General features: G+C 41.2%; 1 protein-coding gene across 3 annotated transcripts in view; it reads left to right on the forward strand.

Moving 5' to 3' along the window:
• PIP5K1B (phosphatidylinositol-4-phosphate 5-kinase type 1 beta) overlaps positions 1 to 21,011 on the forward strand; it is a 306,505-nt gene that overhangs the window by 266,162 nt on the left and 19,332 nt on the right. The gene's annotated exons all lie outside the window — the stretch shown is intronic.

The raw sequence follows: 21,011 nt of genomic DNA on the forward strand, positions 1-21,011 counted from the left end.
CCTGGCCAACATGGCAAAACCCCGTCTCTACTAAAAATACAAAAATTAGCCGGGTATGGTGGTGCATGCCTGTAATCCCAGCTACTGAGGAGGCTGAGGCAGGAGAATCGCTTAAATCTGGGAGGCAGAGGTTGCAGTAATCAGCCTGAGTGAGAGAACAAGACTCCATCTCAAAAAAATAAAAAACCTGTTATAATAACTGCTTAATAAAAGTTAGTTGTATTTTCACACAGTTGTGAAACATACATAGTATCTACAGATTATTTTCCATGCATTTCTAGCACATGATATTTCAATACATTCTGCTCATTTTTTTTTAATCCTAGCATGAAAATACTTGTAGGATGGACAATGTGTTAGGATCCTTGCTTATTTTTTATTTATTTATTTATTTATTTATTTTGCATCATTGACTGTAAAGTTTTGCTTAGTAAATGTCACATCGACCACTTCAAAAGAGGCATCCTATCTCAGCTCCTAGTTATGTCTCATGAGAGACTTTAAGAGTGAAATCTCCAAGCACTGAACCTCTCCAAGATTCTCTACTGGATTTCACTCTGCCTGTCTTGCCTGTGTCCTGCTGGGGGTTTTATTTGTAGAGGGAGGCATTGTAAGGGAGGTTATATATTTACTATCCGGCCAAACCTGGGTTGGAAACCTGTGTCTTTGGGCACAGTGCGTAGCTTCTGAGGGCCTCATGTGCTTCGTGTATGCAACTGGGATGATAATACCTACCCTGATGGGTAGTTAAAACTGTAAATGAGGCCAGGCGCTGTGGCTTACACCTGTAATCCCAGCACTTTGGGAGGCCAAGGCAGGCAGATCACAAGGTCAGGAGATGGAGACCATGGCTAACATGGTGAAACCCCGTCTCTACTAAAAATACAAAAAAATTAGCCGGGTGTGGTGGCGGGTGCCTGTAGTCCCAGCTACTTGGGAGGCTGAGGCAGGAGAATGGCATGAACCCGGGAGGCGGAGCTTGCAGTGAGCCAGGATTGTGCCACTGCACTCCAGCCTGGGTGACAGAGTGAGACTCTGTCTCAAAAAAAAAAAAAAAAAAACTGTAAATGAGATTATGTATGTAAAGTGCCAGGCTCAGAGCCTCAATAAGGGGCAGCTATTACTATTATTAAGGGTGTTGATTGTGTCATCGTTTGATCGTAGGCACAATATACTTGAAACTGTAGAATTTTTTATTGAACAGTACTAGGGGAAGAAAAAAAAAACCACAGACTCAGATTTTTAAAACAAGACTTTACCATTTATAAGAAATTGCCAGAAGGTAGAAGAAAAATGCTTACCAGCCCAGAGTCTAGAATCACCCATTTTCTTAATAGGTCAACACTGTGAGATATCTTCTGTACCTGAGCATAACCTCCCACCCGAGGCCCTTCCAGGAATTGCTTTATGATCTACGGGAAAGAGAGCCTTGTTCTCATAAGTAAACAAACTTCAGTGGGGAAGACTGATAATAAACATTGAAAAAAGATCAAATATACATTTGGAAACAAGGGGAATCAGTGTTTGTTCAGAAGAACAAAAGAGAATGCGACTTTAAAAAATCTGTAATGGTTGTCCAAATGAGTAACATGAGGACATATTTGCTGAATTTCTAATTCATAGGACATGAAATTGTTTTAGTTGTTGAGATTGATTTTTTCATTAAAAAATAGCCTTTACTTACCCCAACACCCTTACTTTAGAAACTGGAAAAACAGGGTGCATAGAGGTGACATTACTTACTTAACATCACACAGCTAGGTAGTAGCAGAATCAAGACCAGAATCTAGTTCTTCAACTCTGAATCCAATGGCTTTTCCATTGACATATTCTTATATGTTATAAAGGATGATGATAACTTTCTAAAATCATTGACTGATGAAATCTAAAATTGTTTAAAGGAACATGTGTTTTTCCTTAAATTGTTTCTCACTGAAACTCTGTGCCATCTAGAATTATAGCTGGGGTTAATTACATGTTGTCAAGACCATGCACTTTGCCAAGTCTTTTAGATGTGTATTCATTGTGTACTTGTAACAGGATTGGCCTAAGCTTTGATGATTACCACTGGGGTTTGGTTGTTCCTGGCAATTAGTAGGAAATTGTCCTACCCAAGCAATATGCATGCAGTCATCTGAGATAATCTTTCCCGCAATATGAGAAAAAGTGTTGATAAGGCAAAGTAGGTCAGGAATACCAAGATGGATGGAACTTTTGCTCATCCAAATGTGAACTTTATTCCCTCACTATATATTGTATTCCATACATGATGGTGTGTACCCTTTTTCAGATTTCCATTTTTAGACTTGAAGAAAATGGGCTGTTGCTTTTAAAAATCGTGTTCATTTAGTTGTGTTTTTTAATCTCTGTTAAGAAATTCCATATAAACATATGGATTTGAGCACACCCTGTGATTTTTCTGGGGTCCCACCAGGATCTGTGGCTCCCTGACTGATATCCACCTCTCCAGCATGTTGCCAGCAGCCACAATGATTCCAGTGGAAGCAGCAACTTCAATATATTATGCAAAAATTGGTTCCTAATGTTTTCCTCTTGCCTTCATGCAGTGGCATGCCACAGCCCGCATCTTCTGGCTTGCTAGAGTCAGATTTTGCAAGCCAGTTGTTAAGAACAGCCATTATTTTGTTTGTTTATTTATTTATTTATTTTATTATACTTTAACTTGTGGGATACATGTGCAGAATGTGCAGATTTGTTCCATAGGTATACGTGTGCCATGGTGGTTTGCTGCACCCATCAACAAGTCATCTCCATTAGGTAATTCTCCTAATGCTATCCCTCCCCTTGCCCCCGACTCTCCGTCGGGCCCCAGTGTATGATGCTTCCCTCCCTGTGCCCATATGTTCTCATTATTCAACTCCCACTTATGAGTGAGAACATGCGTTATTTGGTTTTCTCTTCCTGTGTTAGTTTGCTGAGAATGATGGTTTCTAGCTTCATCCATGTCCCTACAAAGGACATGAACTCATCCTATTTTATGGCTACATAGTATTCCATGGTGTATATGTGCCACATTTTATTTATCCAGTCTATCATTGATGGACATTTCGGTTGGTTCCAATTATTTGCTATTGTAAATAGTGCTGCAATAAACATACATGTGCATGTGTCTTTATAGTAGAATGATTTATAATCCTTACGGTATATACCCAGTAACGGGATTGCTGGGTCAAATAGTATTTCTAGTTCTAGATCCTTGAGGAACTGCCACTCTCTCTTCCACAATGGATGAACTAATTTACACTCCCACTAACAGTGTAAAAGCATTCCTATTTCTCCATGTCCTCTCCAGCATCTGTTGTTTCCTGACTTTTTAATGATCGCCATTCTAACGGGCATGAGATGGTACCACATTTGTGGTTTTGATTTGCATTTCTCTAATGACCAGTGATGATGAGCTTTTCTTCATATGTTTGTTGGCGGCATAAATGTCTTCTTTTGAAAAGTGTCTGTTCATATCCTTTGCCCACTTTTTGGTGGGGTTGTTGTTTTCTTGTAAATTTGTTTAAGTTCCTTGTAGATTCTGGATATTAGCCCTTTGTCAGATAGATAGATTGCAAAAATTTTCTCCCATTCTGTAGGTTGCGTGTTCACTCTGATGTTAGTTTCTTTTGCTGTGCAGAAGCTATTTAGTTTAATTAGATCCTATTTGTCCATTTTGGCTTTTGTTGCCATTGCTTTTGGTGTTTTAGTCATGAAGTCTTTGCCCATGCCTATGTCCTGAATGGTATTGCCTAGGTTTTCTTCTAGGGTTTTTATTGTTTTAGGTTTTATATTTAAATCTTTAATCCATCTTGAGTTAATTTTTGTGTAAGGTATAAGGAAGGGATCCAGTTTCAGTTTTCTGCATATGGCTAGCCGGTTTTCCCAACACCATTTGTTAAATAAGGAATCCTTTCCCCATTGCTTGTTTTTGTCAGGTTTGTCAAAGATCAGATGGTTCTAGATGTGTGGTGTTCTTTCTGAGGCCTCTGTTGTGTTCCATTGGTCTATATATCTGTTTTGGTACCAATGCCATGAAGAACAGCCATTATTAACAATCAAATTATATAAACTTACAATTAAATGAACTGTATTTTTTAAAAGGTAATAGTCAAAACTGATCTCTTCTTAATTATTCCACTACTTACCTACTATTATCTATGCTCTTGAGATAATTTATGTATATTTATCTACATCATGGATATACTATCTAATGGTGGGCTACTGTGCATTGCCTCCTGGCATTCAGTGGCATCACCTTGATGTATTAACGTAGAAATGTTTATTTCACAGCAGTTGAAAAGTGCTATAAATTAAGCCTAGGTTTATTGTTTTGTTGATTATCTGTTTTCTAAACTTAGAAATGCTTTGTATCTATAGCTGTGAGAATTGACAAAAGCACACCTATTTCTTTGAGGAAATAATCTAGTATTTGAAAATTATATTTCCCTTCAGCAAAAATGTCTCTCATACCATTGACGAAAGAATGAATTTCTGACTGATGTCTTTATTTTATTTTTGTCCTATTAATATAAAGGAAAATATCAACCAATACCATGTTGAAATGGAACTTCATTATTCACCAGTTGCAGTCATAGATTGGCTAAAGATACGAAACTGCAAAAATCTAGAAAAGCATTCTGTGACAATCAATTGGTTATATGGAACTTATGGCAAAAATTATTGTGTATTTTATTATTTTAAATTTTCTACTACACATTTTTTTTTTTTTCTTTTTTTGAGATGGAATTTCGCTCTTGTCACCCAGGCTGGAGTGCAGTGGCATGATCTCGACTCACTGTGACCTCTGCCTCCTGGGTTCAAGCGATTCTTGTGCCTCAGCCTCCCAAGTAGCTGGGACTACAGGAACGTGCCACCATGCCCAGCTGATTTTTGTATTTTTAGTAGAGATGGGGTTTCACCATGTTGGCCAGGCTGGTCTCAAACTCCTGGCCTCAAGTGATCTGCCTGTCTCAGCCTCCCAAGGCTGGGAATACAGGCCTAAGCCACCATGTCCAGCCCACATTCTTTATTAGTAAAGTTTATTTTAAAAACCTTATGTTGTCCAGGCACTTTGGGAGATCGAGGCAGGTGGATTACCTGAGGACAGGAGTTCAAGACCAGCCTGGCCAATGTGGTGAAACCCCGTCTCTACGAACAATACAAAAATTAGCCAGGTGTGGTGGTGCATGCTTGTAATCCCAGTTACTTGGGAGGCTAAGGCAGGAGAATCTCTTGAACCTGGGAGGCAGACGTTGTAGTGAGACAAGATCATGCGACCGTACTCCATCCTGGGCAACACAGCAAGCAAGACTCTCTCTCAAAAAATAAAAATATAAAAATAAAAAAATAAAAACCTTATGTACATACATATGCACATGGGTTTTTCCTCCAAATGCTGGTTGTTAAACCTTTACTGGTACACAACTCCTTCTGAGCCAGTCAAGTCTATAACATGTGTTTCTTTATATAATTATCTTCAACGATAATACTAATAACAACTAAAATGTATTGAACACAAGGGACAAATTTTGTAACAATCAACCTCACTGAATTCTCCCAACTGCTGCAGGGACCAGGAGACAGTGAGGAGAGTAAATTCAGGCACCTCCAGCATGAGCAAGGACATCTAATAGGTGCCTTCTGAGGGCAAGCAGATGGTAGACACTTGCACATATTATTGTTGACATCAACCCTGTTGTGAATAAGGAGAGTGATTTTTGTCACTGTGATAGGGATAAGAACAAGCTCAGAAAGATAAAGTGACTGCCCAAGCAAGCCCCAGCTAAGTAATGCTGGTTAGAAGGGGAGACCACAAGGCAAGAACTAAAGCCTTCCAATGCCTGCTCCTGCATCAGCTCAGACGTAATACAACAACCTCATCTGTTGCAGTGAGCTGAGATCGCACTACTGCACTCCAGCCTGGGTGACAGAGCGAGACGCCATCTCAGAAAAATAAAATAAAGTAAAACAAACACATTAACAAGAAAAAAAATCTAAGGAGAGGCTGTAGATATGTAGATACATCAATGATAAATACTTTGAGAGCATTTTTAGTAATAGCCATTAAGAAATTTTATGTAAATAGGATTTAGACATACCTATGAAAGATAGGCATTATCCAAAATAACAAAAGCTTAAATTGGACTCTGAAAATGGATAATTTAGACTTTTCAAGAGTAGGTCAAAAACATGGGAAAAGGGTATATCATTTCAGTGACAGCTTGTAAACATTAATATTTGTATTTACAGATGGCTAAGCACATTAATATGTAACAAGAAGTCAGGTCTATAAACAGTGTAAAATAATGGGCAGCATGTTCATGGTTCTTAACCAAAGGCCTAATTATTTATTAGTTTACTTATATGTGCTTTCTGGAAGGTAGGATTTATTCAGCGTGACATGGTAAATGGTTACATACCTGACCTAAGTGGAATTCAGAGCTCCTGAACACCAGCCAGGCCCCAGCCTCCTGAGCCAGAATGCTAACCCCTACAGACTCTAAACACCAGCACTGGAGCAGTTAGCACCAAGCCAGGAGGCACAGGCAGGGCCTTCAGCAGTTCCCTTTGACCTATATCTTACTCAACATTTTTTTCGGGGGCAGGGAGACAGGGTCTCGCACTGTCACCTAGGCTGGAGCGCAGTTGGCATGATCTTGGCTCACTGCAACCTTCACCTCCCGGGCTCGAGCGATCCTCCCACCCCAGCTTCCCAAGTAGCTGGAACTACAGGTGCGTGCCACCATGCCTGGCTAATTTTTTGTAGAAATGGGGTTTCACTCTGTTGCCCAGGCCGGTTTCAAACTCCTGGACTCAAGAAATCCTCCCACCTCAGCCTCCCAAAGTGCTGGGATTACAGGTGTGAGCCACCACACTCAGCCCTAATCTTCATTCTTGCTAAGATGGATCATTCTGGTCCTCAGTCATTCTTAGAAGCATACCACACCGTTTCTAGACTGCACATCTTACTGCTTTACCATTTCTCTAAGCCGGCATTTCTTAAAGTATAGGCTCTAGAATCACCTGCTTCTGAAACAAGGTGTTTAAAATGCAGCTTCCTGTTGTCAATTCTAATGCACATTAAAGCTTGAGAACCACTATTTAAGTGATTGGAGTGTTACTAATGTCAGATTCTAACACACCTAGCCTTGATCCTTAACTTACAGAAAGGGTCAAGGTTAACTTTTATAGTATATAAAAGAACCACTGCCAGAGATTACTAAAGCTATACCATGATTTAGAAACCAGAGCAAGTATGTCTATCCCCAAACTGCTTATGTTCCTAGTGACTCAGGACAGGTGTCGACCTGTATAACAGAGACCAGTAGCTTCTGTGACATTTTCTGATTAGTCAGATCAGAACTCGTAATTTGTTTGGTGTCAGCCTAGCCACGAATGAGAGAACTTTCCTGTCATTCTGCACCTCTTTGAAGCTAGCAAGCACAGAAAATCAATTCTGTTTATGATTTTCCAATAGCTCTGAACAGTTATAATTACAGTGTACATCTGAGAGAGCGAAGCTGCTTTTCTAATCTGTTTTCATATTATTTTTTCCAGCAGCTTCTGCAGACCTAATAGTAATGTGGGTTTTAACTGAAGGATACCACTTACATGCTGAGGGTGCTCATTTTAACCGTGTGTTTTTAGCACATTGACATGGTGACAACCTGAGTAGAGTCTGAAAGCTAAGGCACAAACGCTATCTAGCAATTCCTGGTCAATAAAAAAGGTTTCAAAAAAATGTTTGCTGGATTTTACTGAAGAAGAGCCTTGCTTTTTGTTCTGGGTTTTTGTTTGTTAGGTTGGTTGGTTTTGAGACAGTTTTGCTGTGTCACCCAGGCTAGAGTGCAGTGGCGTGATCACAGCTCACTGCAGCCTCAGCCTTGTGAGCTCAAGCAGCCCTCCCACCCCAGCCTTCCAAGTGACTGGGACTACAGGTGCGTGCCAGCGTGCCCAGCTAATGTAGAGACAGGGTTTTCCATGTTGCCCAGGCTGCTCTCAAACTCCTGGACTCAAACAATCCATCTGCCTTAGCCTCCCAAAGTGCTGGGATTACAGGTATGAGCCACTGCACCCAGCCAGGTCTTACTTTTTAAAGACAGAAAATGTAGTGTTTAGCAAGAAATATGAATTGTACTTTCTTTCAGTGGCCTAAAGTATAAACTTCCTAAAAGTTAAGGTGTTTGTTTATGGATGCATGTCAGTGAGTTCTTTTTTCCCAAGGTGGTATTATGGAGGGAAAGTCAGTGAGTCAGCCTATTTGCCGAGGCCAGCTTGTCCTTCAGGCATTTATACCACCAGTATTAGTTTGCTAAGCTGCCCTGACAAAGTACCATGAACTGGATGGCTTAAACAACAGAAATTTGTCTCACAGTTCTGGAGGCCAGGAGTTCGAGATCCAGGTGTCAACAGGGTTTTCCTTCTGAGGCTGTAAAGAAGAATCTGTTCCATGCCCCTCTGCTAGCTTCTGGTGCTGTGCTGGCAATCTTTGACATTCCTTGGCTCGTATATCTCTGCCTTTATCTTCCACGGAGCTTTCTTTGTGTGTCTGTGTCTCTGTCTATGCCCAAATTTCTCCTTTTTTTTTTTTTTTTTTTTTTGAGACGGAGTCTCATGCTGTTGCCCAGGCTGGAGTGCAGTGGCGCGATCTCGGCTCACTGCAAGCTCCGCCTCCCGGGTTCCCGCCATTCTCCTGCCTCAGCCTCCTGAGTAGCTGGGACTACAGGCGCCCGCCACCGCGCCCGGCTAATTTTTTGTATTTTTAGTAGAGACGGGGTTTCACTGTGGTCTCGATCTCCTGACCTTGTGATCCGCCCGCCTCGGCCTCCCAAAGTCTCCTTTTTATAAGAACACCAGTCATACTGAAGTAGGACGCACCCTATTCCAGTATGACCTGATCTTAACTAATTACATCTGCAACAAACTCATTCCCAGATAGGGTCACATTTAGGAATTTGGGAATGATTACAGGCCTGTGCCATTGTGCCCGGCTAAAAATTGTATATATTTAATGATACATTGTAAAATGATACCACATCAAGAAAATTAACATATCTGCCACTTCACATGAGTATATTTTTTGTGTTGTGAGAACCCTTAAGATCAACACTCCTAGCAAATCTCAAGTATACAATACATGATTATTAACTATGGTCATCATGCTGTGCCTCAGATCTCCAGAACTTCCTCATCTGGCATACATTTTGGCTGACACCTCCTCACTTCCTCTTCTTTCCACCAGTAACTATCATTCTAGTCTCTGCTTTTATGAGTTCAGCTTTCTTAGATTTTACAAATGAGTTCGCGCAGTGTTTGTCGTTTTGAGTCTGGCTTATTTCACTTAGCATATGTCCTCCAGGTTCATCCATGTTGTTCCAGGTGGCAGAATTTCCTTCTTGTTTAAGGATGAATACTATTCCTTTGTATATGTATACCACAGTTTTCTTTAACCATTCATCAAATAAGGCACACTTAGGTTGTTGCCCCAACATTTTGGGAAGCTCCCTCAGTTGGTGTTCTGACCATGTCTGCTTATTTTTTAGTTTAAGCCCAGCACTTGGAATGAAGTAGGCACTCAGTATACATTTGAATGGATGATTGGTAGTTTTGTAGGGAGAAAAGCAGATACTATTTATTATGCTGACAGTTCATTATTAAAGTAAAATTTATATATAGTAAAAATGCAGAAATCTTTATAGTTCCATAAATTTTGAAAATTATGTACCCAAGTCACCATCACCCAGATCAAGATAAAGAACATTCCCCCATCCCACCAGCAAGTTCTCTTCTGCCCCTTCTTAGACATGACCCCAAGGGCATGAAAACGTTATCCTTTGTTTTCTCCTGGAAGCTTTCTAGATTTAACTTTCACATTTTGTCTGTGATTCATCTCAAATTAATTTCTGTATGTGGTATGAGTGGGGGTGTCGAAGGTTTCTGTTGTTATACTTTAACATCTATTCCTTGTTCCTTTGATGAAATCAAATAATCAAGACTTGTCTATAGAAATAGATTTGTCATTGAGAAATGGATCTCTGTATTTCTTTTTCTCTTTTATAATTGAAACTTGGTTGCTGGGGATAGCTTAGAAACACACGAAAGGGCTAATTTTCTGCAGTGATTGGATGGCTCAAAGCAATATGTATGGGACATATTACTCCAGTCAGACCTACGTCAAATCCAAATGCCACCAGAGGTCAGACAAGATAGTCTTAATACTCAAATGTACAAAATAAATAGCCAGAGACCTCACCTAACAGGGTTATTTTTAATGAGTAAATGAAATAACGTGTGTAATACAGTCATCACAGTATAAACATCGCAGTCAACAATGCCTGCTAGCTTTAAACGTGTGCTTGTGTGTGTACATGTTGGGGTATGATATTGGAAAGAAAAATAAATCTCATGGAGATATGTGGTGAAAAAGGTCCCTGAACTTGGATGAGGGTTCCTCTTTGAAAAGGTTTCTCCCTCCAGCCACACACACAGACACACACTCACTCCCCTCAAAGGGAGAGGGGGCCCTCTGCTCACCTCCGAGGCTGCTGGTGGCAGGAGCTCAGTCACTGCCAGTTCTCTGAGCCATCGTGGCTTCTGTCCTCACAATGAATAAGCCTGGAAACACTGTTTGAGTCTCTTCCTGCCTATGGGTTATAAGTGCTGCCCTCTGAGCTGTGCCTGCAGCAGGCTTCGTGCCTCTGGTGCTCACTTGGGGGGAGGGGAGCCATCAGTTGATACCAGAAGAGAGCCTGCTGCTGTGCTGCTCTGCTGCCTTCATTAGAAACAGGCAGTCTCCTTGTCTAAAAATAGCAAAAGTGGGAGAGTGGGGAAGAGCAGCAGCCATGCTCAGGGCTGAAAGTGAGAAAAAGGCAGAAACAAGCAGATCTCTGAAAGCCTCCTGTTTGATGGTAGGCGGCTAAGCATTCTGGGTGCAGTGACTGTGGTCAAAGCTTTTCTACTTCCCTGGGTCCATGTTGCGGGGTCTTGTAGACGTGCCCACACACTCAGCCAAGGGCTGAGCATGAAGGAGCTGCTCTGTCCTGGCAGGAGCATGAGATTTGCCACACGCCGACACTGTCCAGGCTGCAGCAGGAGCTCTAGCGCTAGTGCTTGTGAATTTCCACACCGTATAGTATCGTCACCCACTCCCTGCCCCAACCAAAGTTGAGCTTTTTCCGAGTGGGGCACAAGGTGTTGGTTTGACTGTCACTTCAGAAGCGCCTGGGTCATGCTGGAATGGGCTTGCCCGTAAGCGGAGTGTGGCTCTGGTACTAAACAAGCCTTTGTAGCCATTAGGTGAGACCAGGCTGTATTTGTGGATTTTCTCTGCAGGAACGGCTTTCCTGTCTACATTTGTTATCAGTTAATGTTCCGGTAGCTAAACTAAGAGCAGAAAAGAAATTCTTTCCAAGGTCTTATGGTAAATCTCTCTATGCAAGCAGACCTCATCAAAGCCCCGTGAAAACAGGCAGAGTCTCAGAGGTAGGAGTCCTGGCGATACTCCTGTTTGCTTATCCAAAAGAGCTTTACCCTCTCTTGGCCTTTCTTTGTCTTGCACTATCCAAACTGATCCTCTTGCTGGCCTTGTGAGATGGGCTGGGCATCTTTCCCACCCACAGATGAGGAACTAGGAGCTCAGTGTCATAACTTGCCCAGCATTGTAACCAATAATCAAAGACGCAGAGCTTGTATCAAGGCCTCTGTCCTTTGCCTGGATGTTCTCTGAGGTTTCTTCCCCACATGACAGTTTCTGAAGGGCGAAAATCTCCTAACATGAAGCAGCCTAAAATGTGGCATGAATTTAAGCAAACGTAGGGGGAAAAAAAAAGACTCCATTTAACTTTGATTTGGGAAACGGTTTTCTTTGCATGAGCCAGCTATTATGACTCTGAACCCAGAGAGGGAAATATAACCCTAGCTCACTGTTGACCGGGCAGTATATAATATTTATATAGTCACAATACTCTAAACCCTATGTGTCGAATTTCTAATTTTAGAGCCAATCTGTGGACAAAGAGGGAGCAATTTTCTTATAGCTGCAAGATAGGATATAAATATGAACAGCCCTGACAAAGTAGAGATAAAAGTTGTTTGGTTTTTTTTAAGTGTGTCTAATATGAAGTGAGAGGGGAAAGCAGGGACAAAGGTGAAATAATGTGGGGAGTTAAAGGATATGGTATGTGGTTGATGGAATAAAAAAGCTCACTAGGTATGTTATTTACAGTTACAAAGTAAAATATAAATAGCAAACCTTGGGAGAAGATATGGGGTAGAAGAGGGTAAATGTCCTTCATAGTGAATCAATGGATGCTGCCTTAGGTTAAGAATCTTTTATCCCCTGATTAATCAAAAGACATGAAGGGAATCACCAGAAAATATTAAAAGAGAAATCCCAAAAAGGGCTGCTGCCCCTAGGGAATGGTGGAGGGTGGGGGTGGGGAGGGCAGGAGGTTGTTGGGGTGGGGAGGGCAGGAGGTTGTTGGTTTTCATCAGAAGTCATCTGTGTTGTGTGCTTAATTATGATGTTTATTACTTCGATTAAAACAAATTGAGGCAGTGGGAGAATGACTTTTAAAAGACAAAAACTGTGGATAGTACCATATGTTCCCCGAACAAATGCTCTCATGAGAATTAGCTATAAAACACTCATTAGGTCTGCAAACAGAAATCAGAGTGTTCCAGGCTATGAAAATTATCAATGACTGTTTTCAGCGGTCCAGCCAGGCTAATGCTCTCCAGTGAAGCCAAACTAATGTTGCTGATAACCAAAAGAATCTTTTTTTTTATTTTTTGTAAATGACAGAGGCCTGCGTGGCATCAGGGTGCCATTAACGTGCCCTCCTAGAGAGAGAGCCAGGAAGAAAAATCGCTCCTCCTGCACTGCTCTCACCTGTGGGAAGTTTATGACTTGTTCAGAGAGCAGAGCACAGAGCCGGGGAAGAGTTGGCAGTTTCTGTGTTTTTACAAGGGAAGAACAGAGCTGAGTAGATTAACAGTTTCCTGTGTGGCTTGTTGCAAATTACATGCAATTAGCCCTCAGATAGTCTGAATCAAGAGAATTGTGGCAAAACTTGATGGTGCAGAACCTAGGCGGGCAGCCAGACTCCTAAACCCAGTCGCGTAAATTTGCTTCTATAACTGGATCTTCCCAAGCCACGAGTCTGAGAAATGGTGGGTACTCTGACCTGACCACTAGATTTTCAGGACATTCCTCCCAAGAGAGGTATCTTTGCTTGTAAGTGACCCCTAAAACAGAACCTAGGAAACTCTCGGCCAGATAAATTAGAAATTGATTCTAAATAGGCTTGTGCCCAGGAAATCAACAATGCAGTAAAAATATCAGGACAAAAGCAAGAGTACTTCCCAAAGTCAGAACTGAGGAGCAATGAATGTTAAATTGATCAATGTCATAGACATTTAAATGAAAATCCTTTTTTTAAATGTATAGTACTGGCCGTACACGGTTTCTCACGCCTGTAATCCCAGCACTCAGGGAGGCTGATGTGGGTAGATTGCCCAAGGCCAGGAGTTCAAGACCAGCCTGGCCAACATGGTGAAACCCCATCTCTACTAAAACTACAAAAAAAAAAAAAAGTAGCTGGGCATGGTGGTGCGTGCCTGTAGTCCCAGCTACTTGAGAGGCTGAAGCAGGAGAATCGCTTAAGCCTGGGAGGTTGGAGGTTGCAGTGAGCGGAGATTGCACCACTGCACTCGAGCCTGGGTGACAGCGAGACTCCATCTCAAAAGAAAAAAAATTATATTACCTTTACTGCTTGGGGCATCTTCAAGAGAAGACTTTGCTGTAGACTATGGATGCGTTTATTTGAATTAGATGGCTTATTCTTGCGTTATCTCCTTATTCTTTTGATAATTACATTTCGTTATTATTATTATTATTTTTTTTTTTTTTTTTTTGAGACAGCGTCTCGCTCTGTCGCCCAGGCTGGAGTGCAGTGGCGCTATCTCGGCTCACTGCAAGCTCCGCCTCTCGAGTTTACGCCATTCTCCCGCCTCAGCCTCCCGAGTAGCTGGGACTACAGGCGCCCGCCACCACGCCCAGCTAGTTTTTTGTATTTTTTTTAGTAGAGACGGGGTTCCACCGTGTTAGCCAGGATGGTCTTGATCTCCTGACCTCGTGATCCAACTCGTCTCGGCCTTCCAAAGTGCTGGGATTACAGGCTTGAGCCACCGTGCCTGGCCCATTTCGTTATTTTTTAAGCCACAATGGACATTCACATACATATTCCTGCATACAGTTTATAGGTTCTTGAGGCCTAGGGAAGACTTTATGTCCTATGTGAAACATTTCTTAATTAGAAAAGTTACACCTGTCCCTTCAGTAGTGCATGTAACCTTTACTAATCTCTCTTTGCTGAAAATAATGTCACAATGTTAAAATGAAATATTTTTAGTATCTGTTTTGGCTAAAGCCCAAAACAAAAGTAAATGTGAGACTGTAGCACTTGCAAAGGTCAAAACTGGTTTTTGAATGGCGGAAAAACAGCTCTACATCCCTCAGGTGACTACCCACCTGCAGCCTTTAAAAGAGGTTAGTGAGGCCAAGAAAAGAGTGGCAATTAGAATGTGATCTTTAGAGAGAACTGTTGATCAGAGGTGTCTGTCCCCACCCAGGGACACTTGAGAGGGCTTGATAAGGGTCCTGTGGAGGATGTGGCTCATGCCTGAGATCCTGTGCTGGCAGAGCACAGACAGTTTGCTGTTTGGAGTTGGCCTCTGCTACTCACTTCCTATCTTTTTTCTGTGTGTGTTTTTTTTTCTCTTTAGCACTTTTGGCCAACATAATACATATTTTAAATATTTATCTCATTGTCTGTCTTCTTTAATACTATGTAAGTTCCATGAGGCACAAACTTTTAAAATTTGATCTCTGTATTCTAGGTGCTAGGATCCATTCTAGGTGCAACGTGCATACACGGATACTCAATAACTATTTGCAGCTGCGAGCAGTAGCTCATGCCTGTAACGGCAGTGCATTACAGGCCTGTGTGGCTTGTTGCAAATTATGTGCAATTAGCCCTCAGACAGTCTGAATCGAGAGAACTGTGGCAAAACTTAATGGTGCAGAACATCAGCAGGCAGCCAGACTCTTAAACCCTTGGCCTTTGGGAGGATCACTTGAGCCCAGGAGTTTGACACCAGCCTTAGCAATATAGGGAGACCTCATCTCTACCAAAAAAATTTTAAAAAGAAAAGCCAGGCATGGTGGCACATGCCTGTAGTCCCAGCTACTTGGGAGACTGAGGCAGGAGGATCACTTGAGCTCAGGAGTCTGAGGCTGCAGCAAGCCAAGATTGCAACACTGCACTCCAGCCTGGATGACAGAGCCAGACCCTGTCTCTAAAAAATACAAATTAAATAACTAAATATTTGCATCCTACATTCATTACCATAAATCACTCCAACAACCCTACTTGTTCTGTATTATTATTCTCATTTTACATATGAGAAACTGGAGCTCTTAGAAGGGTTAAGAAACTTATCCAATATCACCCACAACTAAGTCGAAGAGCCAGAATTGAAAGTCAGATTCATCTGATTCCAAAGCTTATGCTCTGCCTATTAATGCTTTCTCAGCTCAGGTGTCTGTTTCCTGAAAATGTATTCTCATCTTTTTTGGGTGCTAGATAATATCTAATCTACTTTTAGGGAAGTAACATGCTATTCTGTGCTCTGGTCTCACTTGGTAGATCCTGCATAATGAAGATAACAAGTAGAAAGATTAATTGGTTATGCAGCTTACACTCAATACCAAGAAAATAATAATTTCAGATTATTCCACGTACATTTAATGGTACTTTACTATATAAATGCCTGATTATTCATTTAGGGCTGTATATTTTCCCAAATTCTTTTATATGTGTAATTTCATTTAAATATTAAATTGTTGGAAGCTTAAGTAGCTTTATTATCATTGTTCAATATTAATATCCATTGTTTTAAATATGTTGTTTTGGAAAGCATATTTTGCTTACTTACTTTTCCTCAAAACTTCCTGTTCATTATTACTCTTCCCAAAAGAACAAAGATCTCCACAGCTCACACCAAACATCATATACCATATTTGTTTTTGTGGGTATTCTATAATTATTTTGCAAGCTCCTAGGCAGGCACATTTGCCTGCACTACCTTGGTTTCAGCAATGACAAATACCTAAAATGACAGCAGCAATGACTGTAAAAAAGGGTAGTTAATTGGAAAACAGAGTTCAGATCCTAACTCTGTTCAGCGACCGTGTAACCCAGGCAAGCCGCTGCACCTCCCTGAGCCTCATCCTGGAAGTAGAGATGTTGGGCAGACACACAGGGAGGGGTGGTGCACATGAGTGTAACAGGCTGGGTAGGACGCTCAAGAGCGAGGTGGGGACCCTGCAGCAATGCAGAGGACATGCTCGGTCTAAGGAAGGCAGCTGCAATCTCACTGCTACTCAGAAATGTAGGCTTACAGTTGGCCGCTCTTCTCATTTCTCAAAAGAAACTGGGTTTTTGTGGGAATTTCATTTTCCTTAATTTGGCAATAATTCAAACTAAAACAAATCTCCTTTTTTTTTTTTTTTTTTTTTTCCTTGAGACAGAGTCTCACTCTGTCGCCCAGGCTGGAGTGCAATGACACGATCTCAGCTCACTGCAACCTCTGTCTTCTGGATTCAAGCAATTCTCCTGCCTCAGCCTCCCGAGTAGCTGGCATTACAGGCACCCACCACCACGCCCGGCTAATTTTTGTATTTTTAGTAGAGACAGGGTTTCGCCATGTTGGCCAGGCTGGTGTTGAATTCCTGACCTCAGGTGATCCACCTGCCTCGGCCTCCCAGAGTGCTGGGATTACAGGCATGAGCCAACAGATCTCTTCTTCAAAACAGTTCTTCCAGCCAGACTGGGTTTGTAGGCCAGCAGTGTGTAACCTCTGGGCAGGACATCCTGCCCTTCACAGGATGAAGGTGCTCCGGCCCATGCCTGTGCTATACCAGCGTGTGCCCTGGGACATTGCAGATGGCTCCCCCAGCCTTCATGGGCCTGCACTCAGTCTCTTCACCAGAGAACTCGAAATCTCAGAACCCAACTCTGTCATGTCATTGAGCCAGATACATGAGTCTGCTTTTCTGTCTCCATTGATTTGTCTTTTCTTACACATTTTACATAAATGAAATTATGTAATATGTGGTCCTCTATGACTGGCATCTTTCACTTGGCATAATGTTTTCAAGGTTTCCTCATGTTGTTGCATATATCAGCGCTTTACTCTTTTTATTACTGAATAATACTCCGTTTTATGAATTATTTGTCCATTCGTCAATTGGTGGATGTTTGAGTTGTTTCCACTTTCTGGCTACTATGAATAATGCTACTGCAAATACTCATATACAAGCTTGTGTGCTGACATGTTTTCATTTTTCTTGGATATATATGTGGGAGTGGAATTGGTGTATCATATTGCTTTGAGGACACACCAGTTTTCTGAAGTAGCTGCACCATTTTATCGAATACATTCCCATCAGCAGTGTATGAGGGCTTCAGTTGCTTTACCTCCTCTCCAACAAGTTTTATTTTCCTGATTTTCTATGATAACTATCCCAGTAGCTGTGAAAGTGGTATCTCACTGTAGTTTTGATTTGCATTTTCCTTATGACTAAGGATATTAAGCATCTTTTTATATGCGTATTGGCCATTCATGTCTTCTTTGGAGACCTCTCCAGATTCTTTGCTCATTTTTAAATTGGGTTATTTGCCTTTTTATTGCTATTATAAGAGTTCTTTATATAATCTGGATACACGTCTCGATGAGCCTCATTTTTGTCCCCCAAATTTAATGATATTCAAAATATTCTACTTACTAAGATAGGACACTTCTAATATGTGCGAAAAACAGTATAAATAACAAAGTTTTTAAAAAAAGAAAGATGCCCATTTGATTTTATCAAATTTTGACCTTACGATACTAAGTAAATCTGATATTTCTTTTTTCTGTAATCATACTATATTTTAGCTAAAATAATTGATAAATGTACCTGTCAAGTCTCAAATAATATTCTAATTAATTTTTGTATTTTAATTTTGTCTTAACCATGCCAGTGGCTTACTCATAGCTTCCAAAGATAAAAGGTAAATTTTAGATTGAAAAATACTGTCAAAATGGGTGGGTTTGCCTCTAGGGAGGAGAATGCTGGATCACACGAGGGCAGGAGAAAGAGAATTACTTTCTGCTATCTATTACACTTATATGCATGTAGCATCATTTAAAAAAAATAAATTTTGGAGCCTGGGCACTGTGGCTCACACCTGTAATCCCAGCACTTTGGGAGGCTGGGGCGGGTGGATCACCTGAGGTCAGGAGTTCAAGACCAGCCTGGCCAACGTGGCAAAACCCTGTCTCTACTAAAATATGAAAATTATCCAGGCGGGGTGGCAAGCACCTGTAATCTCAGCTACTCGGGAGGCTGAGAAAGGAGAATCGCTTGAACCCAGGAGGCAGAGATTGCAGTGAACCGAGATCACGCCATTGCACTCCAGCTTGGGTGACGAGAGTGAAACTTTCTCAAAAAATTAATTAATTAATTTTGGGGCCAGACACGGTGGCTCATGCCTATAATCCCAGCACTTTGGGAGGCCGAGGCGGGTGGATCATTTGAGGCCAGGAATTCGAGACCAGCCTGGCCAACAGTAAAACTCGGTCTCTACTAAAAATAAAAAAATTAGCCAGGCATGGTGGCAGGTGCCTATAATCCCAGCTGCTCGGGAGTCTGAGGCAGTAGAATCACTTGAACCTGGGAGGCAGAGGGTACAGTGAGCCAAGATCGTGCCATTGCACTCCAGCCTGGGCAACAGAGGGAGACTCCGTCTCAAAATAAATAAATAATAAAACATAAATTTTTGGCAAAATTTAAATGCGGACTATTGTATTAGTCCGTTTTCACACTGCTGATAAAGACATACCCAAGACTGGGAAGAAAAATAGGTTTTATGGACTCATAGTTCTGTGTGGCTGGGGAGGCCTCACAATCATGGCGGAAGGCTAAAGGCACTTCTCACATGGCAGTGGCAAGGGAGAAAGGAAGAGAAGCAAAAGCAGAAACCCCTTATAAAACATCATATCTCATGAGACTTATTCACTACCATGAGAACAACATGGGGGAAACTGCCCCCATGATTTAATTATCTCCCACCAGGTCCCTCCCCCAACACATGGGGATTATGAGAGTACAGTTCAAGAGGAGATTTAGATGGGAGGGACACAGACCCAAACCATATCAACTATAGATTAGATCATGGTATTATATCATTTTACATTTCCTGATTTTGATAATTGTACTGTATTATATAAAAGAATGTCCTTGTTTTTAGGAAATTCACACTGATGGGCTTACGGGTAAAGGAATGACTTGTATGCAATTTAGTCTCCCCAAATGGTTCAGGAAAAAATGCTTATGGGTATTTATAAATAAATAATGACAAAGCAAATATGGTCAAATGATAGGAAGGGTACCCTAGACTTTTCAGCATTCCTTCCCTTTTTCTGTGAGGTTAAAGTTATTTCAAAATTAAACTTTAAAAAAATAAAAATTTAAAAAGAAAAAGCACTTCCAGAATATTCTTTTATATATGAGCTTCCAGAATATTATTTTATATATTTCAAATACATATTAATATTATATATAATATTGTATTATATATTATATATTAATATCTATAATTAGTATTATATTGATACATATTAATATACATATTATAGATATAACATATACATATTAATATATTAATTATAGGTAATATTAATATATAATACAATATTATATAATAATATGTATTTGATATATATTAATACATTTGATACACTTAATATTAGGAAGAAAATAAAAATCATAAATAAAAACTCAAGAATGAAAAAACTTAGTTTTTTGAGGGGGGGCTTTTTTTTTTTTTTGAGATGGAGTCTCACTCTGTCACCCAGTCTGGAGTGCAGTGGCACAATCTTGACTTACTGCAACCTCTGCCTCCCGGGTTCAAGTGCTTCTCCTGCCTCAGCCTCCCGAGTAGCTGGGATTGCAGGCGTGTGCCACCACTCCCAGCTAATATTTTGCATTTTTAGTAGTGATGAGGTTTCACCATATTGGCCAGGCCACTCTCGAACTCCTGACCTCAGATGATCTGCCCACCTTGGCCTCCCAAAGTGCTGGGATTAGAGGTATGAGCCACTGCACCCAGCCTCTTTATGACTTTTGTGATCAGGAAAAATACAAGTGAACCTTACCTCTTAAGATCCACACAATTTGCTGCATGTGGTGGCTCATGCCTGTAGTCCCAGCATTTTGGGAGGCCGAGGTGGGCGAATCACGAGGTCAGGAGTTTGAGAGCAGCCTGGCCAACATGGTGAAACCCCATCTCTACTAAAAATACAAAAATTAGCCACGCGTGGTGGTGCACGCCTGTGATCCCAGCTACTCAGGAGCCTGAGGAAAGAGAATCACTGGAACCCAGGAAGTGGAGACTGCAGTATTGCAGTGAGCTGAGATCATGCCACTGCACTCCAGCTTGGGTGACAGAGCAAGACTCAGTCTCAAAAAAACAAAGAAAAAGAAAAAAAGGACCAGTTACTTCAACAGTTTCAACAGTTAACACTGGTTATATCACAACAAACAAGGGTGGTTTCTCCTCGGTTGGCTCTATGTGCATTCCTTTGGCTTTTGGTATTGTCGTAGTTACTAAGGGTGCGCTCCAGCTGTCCTCGCAGAGGACATAGCACAATGCTCTGTGTTTATGTGGTTCATTGTTACTCCAAGTGTGGTCCTTGAACCATCAGTGTGAGCATCACCTGGGAGCTTGTCAGAAATGCAAATCCATGGGCTCTATGCCAGATTCTGGCTCAGAAGCTTTGTGAGAGGGATCCAAGAAATTGCATTCTAACCAGCCCTCCAGGGGATTCTGAGGCACATGTAAGTTTGAGAACTACTGATGTAATTGAAAAAGAAAAAAAAAAAAAAGAGGAAAAAAAAG

The sequence above is a fragment of the Macaca mulatta genome, chromosome 15, assembly GCF_049350105.2.
Source record: "Macaca mulatta isolate MMU2019108-1 chromosome 15, T2T-MMU8v2.0, whole genome shotgun sequence".
Classification (NCBI taxonomy): Eukaryota; Metazoa; Chordata; class Mammalia; order Primates; family Cercopithecidae; genus Macaca; species Macaca mulatta.